Source organism: Scatophagus argus, chromosome 3, assembly GCF_020382885.2.
Source record: "Scatophagus argus isolate fScaArg1 chromosome 3, fScaArg1.pri, whole genome shotgun sequence".
Classification (NCBI taxonomy): domain Eukaryota; kingdom Metazoa; phylum Chordata; class Actinopteri; family Scatophagidae; genus Scatophagus; species Scatophagus argus.
The window spans coordinates 688,665-701,573 of NC_058495.1; the positions used below are offsets into that span (position 1 = coordinate 688,665).

Here is a 12,909-nt window from a genome sequence, read left to right on the forward strand (position 1 = left end):
AAAAGCAGGCAGGCAGGCAGGCAGGTCCAGGCAATAGTCTTTAATTGAACAAAGCTAACTCAAAAACTCTCTTACTGTGGCATAAGCTACAAAACTAGGCAAGGCATGGCAAGGCGAAATTAAACAAACGATCCTGGCATGGCATAGACAAAACTGTAGATCCTGGCATGGCATGGAGGGAAAAAATACAGACGCTCTGACAAAAGGTGACTGGGAAGACAAGGACTAAATAGACATGACAACGAGACACAGGTGACACACATCAGGAGGGAGAAAGTAATCAGGAAAACTAAAAGCAAAGCTACATGAAAACAGGGCACACAGGGGAAGAGACACTTTCAAAATAAAACAGGACATGACAAAAACCTTGAACATAATACATGGAAGCACAAGACAAACATGGAACATGGCACATGGACAGAAATCAAGACAAAGCATAACCAAAAAACACCAGGCATGACAGAACCCCCCCCTTAAGGGACAGATCCCAGATGTCCCTTCAAAAAAGAAACACAGGTCTAACACAGGCTGGGTGGCTGGAGGGGGGGAAAACCAAAGAGGCATGAAACAAGTAAAAAAAACAAAGTCAGGGATTCAGCCCTGGTGTAGGGCAGTGGCCCAACCTGCAATCTCGGGCGGGCGGCCCCAGTTCAACACCCAGGTGGGGCTTGATGAGTCAGGGGGCCTGCCCAAATGCTGGGCCAGAACATAACACGAGGCCTCAGGCGGTCTGCCTGAATGCTGGGTCAGGGCCAACGGCCGAACAAAGAACCGCCTCTGTGGCGGCCCGACGAGGCATGGAGACCTGACGAGACGTGGAGATCCGGTGACCTGACGTGGACACCTGACGAGACGTGGAGACTTGGCGGCAAGACGTGGTGACCTGACGAGACGTGGAGACTTGGCGGCAAGACGTGGTGACCTGACGAGACGTGGAGACTTGGTGACCTGACGTGGAGACCTGACGAGACGTGGAGACTTGGCAAGACATGGAGACTTGGCGGCAAGACGTGGTGACCTGACGAGACGTGGAGACTTGGCGGCAAGACGTGGTGACCTGACGAGACGTGGAGACTTGGTGACCTGACGTGGAGACCTGACGAGACGTGGAGACTTGGCGAGACATGGAGACTTGGCGGCAAGACGTGGTGACCTGACGAGACGTGGAGACTTGGCGAGACGAGGCGTGAAAGCAGACAGACCCAGACCTGGAACAGTGGGCTGCGGTCCATCAGCTGAAGCATGGGGCCCTGGCGTAGCTTGGAGTGCCGGTGGACCCAGACCTGGAACAGTGGGCTGCGGTCCATCAGCTGAAGCATGGAGTCCTGACGTAGCTTGGGGTGCCGGTGGACCCAGACCTGGAACAGTGGGCTGCGGTCCACCAGCTGAAACATGGCGTCCTGAGACGGCGGGTGTCTTGGTCCGTGGGGCCGGGACAGGAACGAAGACCTCCGCGGCGGCAGGCGGCCTGGTCCGCGGAGCAGGGACAGGAACTGTGACCTCCGCGGCGGCAGGCGGCCTGGTCCGCGGAGCAGGTACAGGAACGGAGATCTCCGCGGCGGCAGGCGGCCTGGTCCGCGGAGCAGGTACAGGAACGGAGACCTCCGCGGCGGCAGGCGGCCTGGTCCGCGGAGCAGGGACAGGAACTGTGACCTCCGCGGCGACAGGCGGCTTGGTCCGTGGAGCAGGGACAGGGACTTTGACCTCCGCGGCGGCCGGCGGCTTAGTCCGCGGAGCAGGAACAGGGACAGGAACGGTGACCTCCGTGACGGCAGGCGGCTCAGTCTGCGGAGTCTGCACCGGCTGTGGGAAGCCTGTCGCTGGGTGCAGACCTCCCCTGGACCTCAAGCGGTGCATGTGCAACTTCCAGAGGTGGCCCAGACTGGGAGGGGGCCTGATTGCCAGTCTGGTGCCCCAAAACGGAGACTCTGCGGGGTTCATTGTGGTCAGAGCGTTCTGTCAAGTTTGGTCGGTGTCGCCGACGCAAAAAGAGCTGAACCCCGATGCAGAGTCAAAAAAGCAGGCAGGCAGGCAGGCAGGTCCAGGCAATAGTCTTTAATTGAACAAAGCTAACTCAAAAACTCTCTTACTGTGGCATAAGCTACAAAACTAGGCAAGGCATGGCAAGGCGAAATTAAACAAACGATCCTGGCATGGCATAGACAAAACTGTAGATCCTGGCATGGCATGGAGGGAAAAAATACAGACGCTCTGACAAAAGGTGACTGGGAAGACAAGGACTAAATAGACATGACAACGAGACACAGGTGACACACATCAGGAGGGAGAAAGTAATCAGGAAAACTAAAAGCAAAGCTACATGAAAACAGGGCACACAGGGGAAGAGACACTTTCAAAATAAAACAGGACATGACAAAAACCTTGAACATAATACATGGAAGCACAAGACAAACATGGAACATGGCACATGGACAGAAATCAAGACAAAGCATAACCAAAAAACACCAGGCATGACAGTGTATTTGCTTTCCCAGGTTTTCACATGGTTTGAATTGCTTGTGGCATTTTGTGTGTTATACTTTGTCAGCTGAAGCAAACCATGTTGCCTTCTGTATTTATTGTTTGTGAACCGCAACCTTTTTTACAATGTGTAAAAACATGTTGTCATGGGTGTATCTGGTGTGCAATGTTGAGTTGGGAGATACACTATATTGCCAAAAGTATTTGTTCATCTGTCTTTACACGCATATAAACTTAAGTGACAACCCATTCTTAATCTTTAATATGACGGCAGCCCACCCTTTGCAGCTATAACAGTTTCAACTCTTCTGGGAAGGCTTTCCACAAGGTTTAAGAGTGTGTTTATGGGAATTTTTGAACATTCTTCCAGAAGCGCATTTGTGAGGTCAGACACTGATGTTGGACGAGAAGGCCTGGCTCGCAGTCTTTGCTCTAATTCATCCCAAAGGTGTTCTGTCAGGTTGAGGTCAGAACTTTGTGCAGGCCAGTCAAGTTATTCTACACCAAACTTGCTCATCCATGTCTTTATGGACCTTGCTTTGTCATGTTGGAACATGGAATTCTCTCATGCTTATAAATATTGATAATAGGTTCAGTGTAAGGGTAACAATTTTTGGGGAGAATCAAGTTCATTTTCATTTCTCATTGAAATGAGAATGTGTGTGCAGGTGTTACTGTTTGTGCTATGAGGTTGTGTGAACTGTTATTCACAGAATCAAACAATATATCCAAAATAATCCATTCATCCATCCATTTTCTATACCGCTTATCCATCAGGGTTGCGGGGGAGCAGGAGCCTATCCCAGCTGACTATGGACGAAAGGCGGGGTTCACCCTGGACTGGTCGCCAGTCAATCATGGGGCTGACACACAAAGACAGACAACCACACATTCTCACACTCACACCTAGGGGCAATGTAGAGTAACCAATTTATGTTGATGATTAATGTGCATGTTTTTGGTATTGTGGGAGGAACCCGGAAAAAAAACAGGGAAAGCACAAGGAGAACATGCAATTAAAGACTTTAAGCTTTTAATTTGTCTCATTTGTCTGCTGCTTTGGAGTCCATCTCTAGTTTGAAACTTTAGCAAGTATCTTATTATCCAACTTGGACTCTATGCTCCCAGGATGCAGGGCTACTTGTGGTTCCTAGAGTCAACAAAAGTAGAATAGGAACCAGAGCCTTTAGTTATCAAGCTCCCTTTCTACGGAATCATCTTCTGGTTTCAGTGTGTAGTAAGACATCCTCTCTATGTACATGAGCAGACTTAAAACTTTCCATTTTGATAAAGCTTAGAGTTAGGGCTGGCCTAGGATGGCCTTTAGTTATGCTGCCATAGGCTTAGACTGCCAGAGGATCTCCCATGATGCACTCCTTCTCCTCTACTGCTCTAATTCTCTTCCCATACATATTCAAGTTCCATCAATGCCTGTCACGAACTTGACTTCTTTCCCAGAGTCTTTGTGCTTTGTGCTTGTGTCACAGGTTCACATGGATCATGGCTGGACCTCCTGCTGTGGTCTTGCTTGACACCAATGACTGTTATTACCACTTGTCATAGTTCTACATTATTACTACTACTATTACCACCACTACTAATATCATCATTATTATTGTTAACACTGTTTTTTATCCTTCCAATACCGTCATTATCGTTTTTGCTGCTCATCCCTATCTGTGTGCTATATCTCCGCATAAGACGAGAGAAGCTAGGGTTGAAAGCCAGCTCAGCAGAGGCAAAAAATCAAGTATGCAGAAATGCAAAGCTTCCTGTTTTCATGTTATAGCAATCATCATGTCAGGAGTAATGTCAGTTCATCATGTCTTATGATATCAGGTCATAATAATAAAAATATATATATATTTTCAGAGTTTAAATTGCAAAAACACTGCAAGCACTTCAAAGTAACCATTACATAAAGTATATCTTTAAAAGTGCAGGCAATTGTTCTAAACAATGACCGAGTTCCTGAAAAAAAGTTCAAATCTTCCAGGCACAGATGAATTGTTGTTTTGTAAAGATGGAGTTGAGTTCCAGTGAGATCTGTGAGCTATCGATTACAAAGAAGAAAGAACAAAGTAGTGTCTATAAAGCATTGCATATGAAAAATGCACAAGTGAAAAAGTCAAACATCAAAGCCAAACATTGTATAAAATACACAAAAAGAATTCTCCAAGGTAAGTAATCTATCAGATGGAAATTAAATCTTCAAAGTAAATACGTGTGGCACAAAGAAATAAAGGCTACATTAACTTTAACTAATGTTATGATGAAGCTTCCTAATTTATACCTTTTCTGGTAAAAATAGATAAAATACATTGTGACTACTTTGCTGTTGTTTGGATTTAGAAGTTGGATTCTATTACCAGACCATGGCTTGCATGCTTGAACACATGTCTTTTTTTTCTTTTTCCTTTAAGGGTGGTTGTGTAGATGTATGCATATCTGATCCCACCCCTCCCTCTGTGCCTTGGTGCCTTTTCCTGCAATGGCCTTAGATGCCTGCTGTCCAGACTGAAGTGGGCTGTGAGAGTTCTGTGGGGGCTTGGCCAACAAACAAACCCCCTTGGCCAGATATGAGTGTAAACACACCAGAGAACAAGCAGGGGGAAAAGGTCAAAGCTCAGCACCTCCTGCAGCCCAGAGAAACTGATGACCTAATTTAGTTTTTATGGTTCCTGGCATGCAAACACCAGTGATACATGCACAGTTGGGTGAATATGGGAAACAGAATAGTGGGGGGTTTGGATGAAGGGATGTATTGTGTGTTTTGGTTGAAGGGTGGAGGTGGGTGAGGGTTGTCAGTTTCATGTATCCTGACAAGGGAACAGAGGATGTGAATCAGAGGATGAAATAAAATGCATACACATTTGTGGCAATATGCTAAATGCTAGATACTACACTGCCTACATGTATACAGTAACTTTGTTACTGAAACAGACCAACAGAAGGTTGAAATGAGACAACATGACAGGACAATTTTGTCCTTTAAAGCCTCAGAACACAGACACATAGAATAACTGAGTGAAATCAGATAAAATATCAACACTTTCTCGAAACAACAGAGAACAACAAGCATGAGTCAAAACGGACAAAATTATTGGATTAAATTTTATATTAATTAAGAAAGAAAATAAGAACTAGCACAAGAATAGCAAGGATGAAAGCAACCCAGTCATTTTACCCACAATCTTAAAGAGTGGGTGTTTATCTAGTATGATAAGATAAAATAGTTTCAAGCTACAGCAGTTGTCTTAAGAGGAATAAGTTTCAGAAATACATGACAAATACAATGGCACTGTGTAGAAGTGTTTAACTGTTAGTGAAGAAAAAAAAAAGTAACTTACGCAACTTTAACTTACTTGTGTATGTTAGTATTAGGACTATGTCTGGAAAGAACAGAAGCTGAAAAAGGAAATAACTTCTTTATTGTCCCTGACATTTGCAATAGTACCATCGCATTACTGTAATAGACATTTGAGGATCTCTGTAAGGGTTGCCCTTTGTCACCAGTTCTGCTCATAATCTTTATGGACAGAATTTCTAGGCACAGTTTTTTGGGGAAGATGTAGTCCTATCGCAAGGCTTCTGGATAATGAGAGACAGTATTGTGGCTTTGCTAACTGCAACCCTTTCCCTAACCGCCACTTGCAACTTAAGTAAAAAGTGCTACAAATTATACATTTTAATAGAATTATTACATGCGTGAAACTAGTTCTTGGTCCAAAGAATTCATTGACAAAGAAGATACCTAATTAAATAATATGTTTATGTTGTTTCGGACATTTTGCAGAGCAGCATCAGACTGGCTTTCTCTTATTGGAGCCCAGTGACCAGAGGAAATTAGCCCTGTGGTGGAGGCTCATTTGTAAGCCATCTCTTCAAGTGTCAGCGGTGCAAAGAAGGAACAGCTCTCCATCATGCAATGTGGAATCGGTTCTTTGGGCATAAAAAGATGTTCATTCAGTAATCACTTGCCATCTTTTTAGTCCATATTAACTAGAACAGATGAGTGGCAGACCTGATATGCGTTTAGATCCTGTGAATCACTACTGCAAATTGAAGCATGTTTTCTTGTTCTAGTCATTAATTAAGGGTGCTGTCTCCTGAGCCTTCTTTATTCCCTATTAATAAATGTTTGTTAATTGACTGAACACACACTCCTGAGTTTCAGCTGCGCAGAATCCCTTGTTTTTCCTGCTATGTTTTTAAAAAAGCAAATCTACAAATGAGGAAAAGACAACAACCGTTTGCTCCCACTGACCAAGTAAAGTTTTGTGAGGAAGAGTGTCTCTTGTCAGATGGCCAATCAGGTCACCTGTAGGATATTTACGGTTTGTGAGGTGTAGGTAACATTACTGACTTTGAATCTTGCTAGCATAACTGTAGCTTTCTGGCTCACAGCTGAGCCAGAGCAGAGCGAACTAGAAATATCTCTCTTTTCCAAGTCGGGTCTAACGTTTGGCATTGCACTAGAACTTAACAGGACAGGAATGATTGTTCCAGGTATTAGTCAAACCTTCAGGTATTACCAGTGAAGTGAGTGCTACCAGTGAAAAGGAGATATAGCTTTTGAAAAACTACACCAAACTACAATGTGAAACACATTAAAAGAAGGCTTTCCACAAGATTTTGGAGTGTTTCTGTGGGAATTTTTGCCCATTCATGCAGTAGAGCAATAGAGAGGCCAGTTCATCCCAGAGGTGTTCGAAGGGGTTGAGGTCAGGGCTCTGTGCATGCTAGTCAAGTTCTCCCACACCAGAGTCCTTCAACCATGTCTTTATGGACCTTGCTTTGTACATGGGGGCACAGCTGGTACACACTGCTGAATAGAAAAGTTCTGTTGCCAAAAGACAGACAAAGCCTAGCATTGTTCAAAATGTTTTGGTATGCTGAAGTATTAAGATTTCCCTTCACTGGAAATAAGGGGCCTATCCCAACCCCTGACAAACAGCCCCTAAAGAGGTGTGTCTGGATACTTTTGTCAATATAGTGTATATATTACTGCTGTCACCATGTTCCTCCCACATTACACCACACTATGCTGTGGATGTTGAAATCATATAGCCTAAGAGATACATTTTGCAATATCTGAATTTCTACTGTGGCTTTGTTTTACTTTTCTTCAAATCAGAGTTTAGCTACAGTTCAGGGCACAGATCTATTTGGCAGACTGATTTTGATTAGAACCTTTGCTTTTGACACAATACTCTCTTCTGTGGCTTCAAAATATGTAAATCCTCTGCAATCAGGAGTAATATTTAAAGAGAAATTTGATTTGAAATAATGATAACTTACTGTATGGCCTTAGAATAGAGCTGTATAGTAGAGCAAAGAATGAAGTCTCCCTGGTGGAGTTATGTGAGGCGAGAGCAGAGCTTGAGAAGTTGAGTATAAAGTCAAGAACTGATTATCATTTCGGAAAGAAAACAAGAACATTATTCAAACAAATCAGCAATGGAAATCATGCAAATGAGTTTTTTCTCCCACTCATGCTGGTTGGATACAATGATGACTAGACAAAAGTTTTGTTTTGGGGGAGGTGAACAGGGAGTTCACAAAGATTCAATAGTATACTAAACAGCTGCCTTTATATCAAGGGCAGGTTCACTTAAGCAAAGACTGCATCAGTTGCCAGGCAACAAGAGGGGGCTTTAGGAAGTGCTCCACAGAGCAGCGAATGTTCAAGTCAAGTCAGAGAGAAACAATAAGATAGACACTGACTCTACTGAAGACCACTGTCAGGGACGCTTTATTACACATCACATACACATGATAATTTCCTAATCCATTTTGACATGTTCTTGATACTTAAATGAAAAACAGTATGAAGACAGTATATTTCATGTTTTGATTTTTGTAAATATATACTTATTCTAAATTTGATGTTTTGAATGAAACTGGGACAGGAGCAGCAAAAGACTGGGAAAGTTGTGGAATGCTCAAAAAACACCTTCAACTTCCAACACCTTCCACAGGTAAGTATAGGTTCATTGGTAACGGGTGATCATATCATGATTGGGTATGAAAGGTGCATTTTTAGAAAGGTGAGTCATTTACAAGCAAGGGTAGGGTGGAATTCACTACTTTATCAAACATGATTGTGTAAAAGAATGTGACCACATGGGCCCTGAAGTACTTTGTTAAACTGCTGTCAGTAAACACATTGATTGCATTTTGTTTTTAGGCTGTGCTATTAATGACTGCATTATCTCTCTGAACCCTCAGTTTTATTTTTTTTTCTCAGTTTTCACTCCATTTTATTACAGACCCATAGTCATAGGTAACGGATTGTTATTGTAACAAGTGATCGTGGTCTTCATTTATCTCCACTGCAGAGAACAATCTTTAGAAACAAGCTTCAACAACAAAATGTTTTCGTTTCCGATTATATTTATATTTTATCCATCATTACAAAAGAATAATGTCGTATTTATCACTCCTCTGCTTAGAATTTAGTATTGCTAAAAGAAATTTACTGGCTGTTGGGACATGGAATGTCACTTCACTGGTGGGGAAGCTTGTGCGAGAAGTTGAGAGATACCAGCTAGATATAGTTGGTCTCACCTCGATGCACAGCTTGGGCTCTGGACTAGAGGGTGTATTCCAGCTATAGTGAGATCACAGTCCCCAGCCTCTTGGAAAGTCTACGCCAGGGTGCTGGAAAGGACAGTCCGTCCGTTAGTCGAAACTCAGATCAAGAGGAACAATGCAGTTTTCGTCCTGGTCGTAGAAAAATGGACCAACTCTACAGCCTCGCAAGGGTGCTGGAGGGGTCACGGGAGTCCACATGTGTTTTGTGGACTTGAAAAAGGCTTACGACTGAGTCCCTCAGGGCATCATTCGGGGGTTCTCTGGGAGTATGGTGTGGATGGCCTGTTGTTATGGGTGGCTGTCCAGTCTCTGTATTGCCGGAGTGAAAGCTTGGTTCACATTGCTGGCAACAAGTCAAACTTGTTTCCAGTTAGGGTTGGACTCTGTAAGGGCTGCCCTTTGTCACCAGTTCTGCTCATAATCTTTATGGACAGAATTTCTAGGCACAGCTTTTTGGGGAAGATGTAGTCCTATTGGTGTCATCAAGCAGTGACCTCCAGCTTGCACTGGGACGGTTTGGGAAGGGTGAAGCGGTTGGGACGAGGATTGGCAGTTCTAAATACGAGACCATGGTTCTCAGTCGGTAAAAGGGAGAGGGGGGGCTCAGAGTAGAGCCACTGCTCTTTTGCATCAAGAGGAGCCACCTGAAGTGGTTTGGGCTGTTTGGGACGTCTCGTGGATGTCTCCCTGGGGAGTTGTTTCGGACATGCCCATCTGGGAGGAGACCCCCAGGGCAGACCCCAGACATGAGGGGGATTGTATGTCTCGTCAGGGAATACCTTGGTATCTTGGTGGCTGGGGAGAAGATGGTCTGGGCTTCCTTGCTGAGGCTACTGCCCCCACAACCTGGGTATGTTTGTTTCAAACACTGTTGAGCTGCTGTTGATAAAACTATACACTCTCATCACCCATGACCACTCAATAAGTTTTCAGCACCCAGATGTTGAAAAAAATGATTGCTTATTGAAGTTTTAAAGTATAATTACACTCACTCAATTACATCTCATAATCTTGGTTGTCTCTATCTTGGCAAGCTTGTGGTGAGAACATGCAACTCAACACACTGTGGAGCTGAGAAACAACGTGGCTCTACAACACCATCATATTCTCACACACACCAGTCATTTGTGTACATTTGCATTCTTTTCCCCTATATTATGCAAGAACTTTTACAAATAGATTAATGTAGACAAGCACATTTTAGCAGTGCAACTTCTCTATCATTTGGATAACATAAAACCTTGCTGTGACCTCAACACACATTTATTTGGGATTTCAAGAACACTGCAGGTCTATCGTGAGTGAGCAGTTGTGTGTATTAGTGCCCAACTGTTCCAGAGTGAAGCCAAACCCAATTAATTTGTTGAGTTCATATGTACATGAGGCAGTGACGTGCGGTGAGGTTTGTGGTTGGGGAGGCACTGACTTTCAAAGTCAGATTTACAAACATATAATTCTAATAAAATAGTATAAAATCACAATTCAGTCAAAGAATTTTGAATTTATAGTGGCTCAGAGGAAGCATATTTGCAATTCCACAGTTCCACAGAGTGTGGAAAAAAATTCAGAGAATCCTTTTAATACACGTTTCCATTTCTTTTATCCATGGCCATGGTTAAAGGTAGTCAGATCTTTTCTCTTGTTTTCCATCAATTAAGGATGTATTTTTGAAGCGAGCACTAATTTCCTTCAATAGTATTAGTATGTACTCCACTTACAGAGTCTTTTAAAAAACGACTGTGATAAACAGTCTGATGCTCGTAACATTTGGGCATGTCTTTGTTGCCCCTCCAATTATCGGTTCTTGTTATTGATCCCGGTACTTCATATTTTTGTATGATTTCCATGAGTGTTGCTCTGTCACTTTTTTGAAATGTGTCTCGGCACACCTGGTTTATTTGCTTTATTCACTTGTTGAGTTTGGTATACTCAATAGGCAAGGTACAGGCAATAGATTTCAATGGTGTTGAATAAAATGAATCAATTTATAAAAATTCTCCAGTCCTTTTCTCCACCTGTTCAGGAAGGTACTGACAAAAAGAGACCATTTCAGTTTGCACTTCAACCATGTAAAAACTGTGGTCCAACATGTTTCAGAAATGGGCAAGCTAGCGAGAAAAAAAAACAACAAAAAAAAGTGTACTGGATTGTTTGGTAGCAAAAGTAAACCATGTATTAACTCTCGACCAGGCTCACTATCACCCCCATCTGTGAGGCAGAGGTACTGGCTGCCTCACGGCAAGCTTTTTCCTTGTGGATTTTCGTTTGATCAACAAAACCAAAATATTGCACACATACATGAAATACATTACCGAACACTATGGCAATTAAGACGTATAATAAAAGTGTCTTCAAGCAGGATATTGGAAACATACAGAGAAATGACAACAAGCACGCGCCAAGTGCACACGCTCTCAATCCACTTTGTGAAGGATTGTGCCATCTGGGGGGAGGCTCTGCACTGCCTCACCTCTCGTCTCTCCATTGTATTTGAACAGGAAATACAGGATTTCAGCGATTTTGACTATAAAAACGATCAAAACTTGTCGAAACCACACCGAAATTGCATTAAAGCACAGGGCAGTGGAAAATATTAATTCTTATTTTATTATCTATTATCTTCATGATGCCTGCCTCCACTGACTGCACGTCACTGACATGAGGTCAAGTCAATCATCTCCCCAGAGACTTCCACAGTAAGTGGTAAATGGATAGTACTTACAGTACAGTTATTGTCTAGTTGTACTGACCACCAAGCACTTTCATACTACTGTCGCATTCACCTATTCACACACATTCGCACACTGAGGCTATCCATCAGAAAGCATTGCTCTGTTTCAAGGTTCATTGTCTTGCTCAAGGACACTTTGACATGAAGACCGCAGGAACCTTCTGATAAGTGGACAACACACTCTACCTCCTGTGCCACAGTCGCCCTCAGGAAATTTGATATTAAAGATTTACATAATGACTGAAGGATGATCAACAGAACGGCAGTTATTTGTGGAACTTAGGTGAACTCAGGCTAATTCACGATGCCAACACAAAGCCAATGTCACCCTGATAACTATGTGAGGGCTTCATGTACAACAATGACCATCCTGCTGTACGCCACCCCAGCATAATAAACAGCTACATACAGTACAGCTGAGGTATTCATCCTTTCACATAAAATGTTAATTACAATCTATCTAAGTCTTACAGCAGAGATAAAAACCATATTCACTGATGTTGAACATTATTACTTTTTTGAACTTATATACTTGGAGAAAGTTCTAAGAGCTAAACCAAACAGAACGTGATCCCATCTGAATGTTGCTCAATCTGCTCTAACATAAATAATTACGTCCCTTAAGCTTGCAAAGCAAAACAAAAGGAATATTACATTTGTGATTTACAGGACCACTAGTTAATGGTAGCTGGTTTTAGCACATATTGAGAGCTCATTAAGATGTTTTTAAGTTGTTTTTTTGGGGGGTTGTTTATTCCCTTGTTTGTGTTACACTTATATCCCACATATTGATGAATCATGTGCTTTAAGCATTGTTTTCAGAATGAAGTAGGCAAATCAGATATCTCTATATCACACTTAGAGATGTTGTGCAGCTGGAAGGGAACATGCATTGTCCTGAAGTTGGAAAACTTTGATTCAAAATTACTTCATTATAGTATTAGATATATTCGAACCAGGTTGCATGGAAATCACAGAGAGTTGCAGTTACGTTGAATAAATATGTGTTTACATGGATATATGGTGTCCTGCTGCAGTGTGGATTACAAAGTCAATGACTCATGAAGCCTCAAGAAAAAACATCTGAACGGAAAGTCAGA

General features: G+C 42.8%; 1 protein-coding gene across 6 annotated transcripts in view; it reads right to left on the reverse strand.

Moving 5' to 3' along the window:
- fhit (fragile histidine triad diadenosine triphosphatase) overlaps window positions 1–12,909 on the reverse strand; it is a 232,453-nt gene that overhangs the window by 129,079 nt on the left and 90,465 nt on the right. The window lies entirely within an intron of this gene.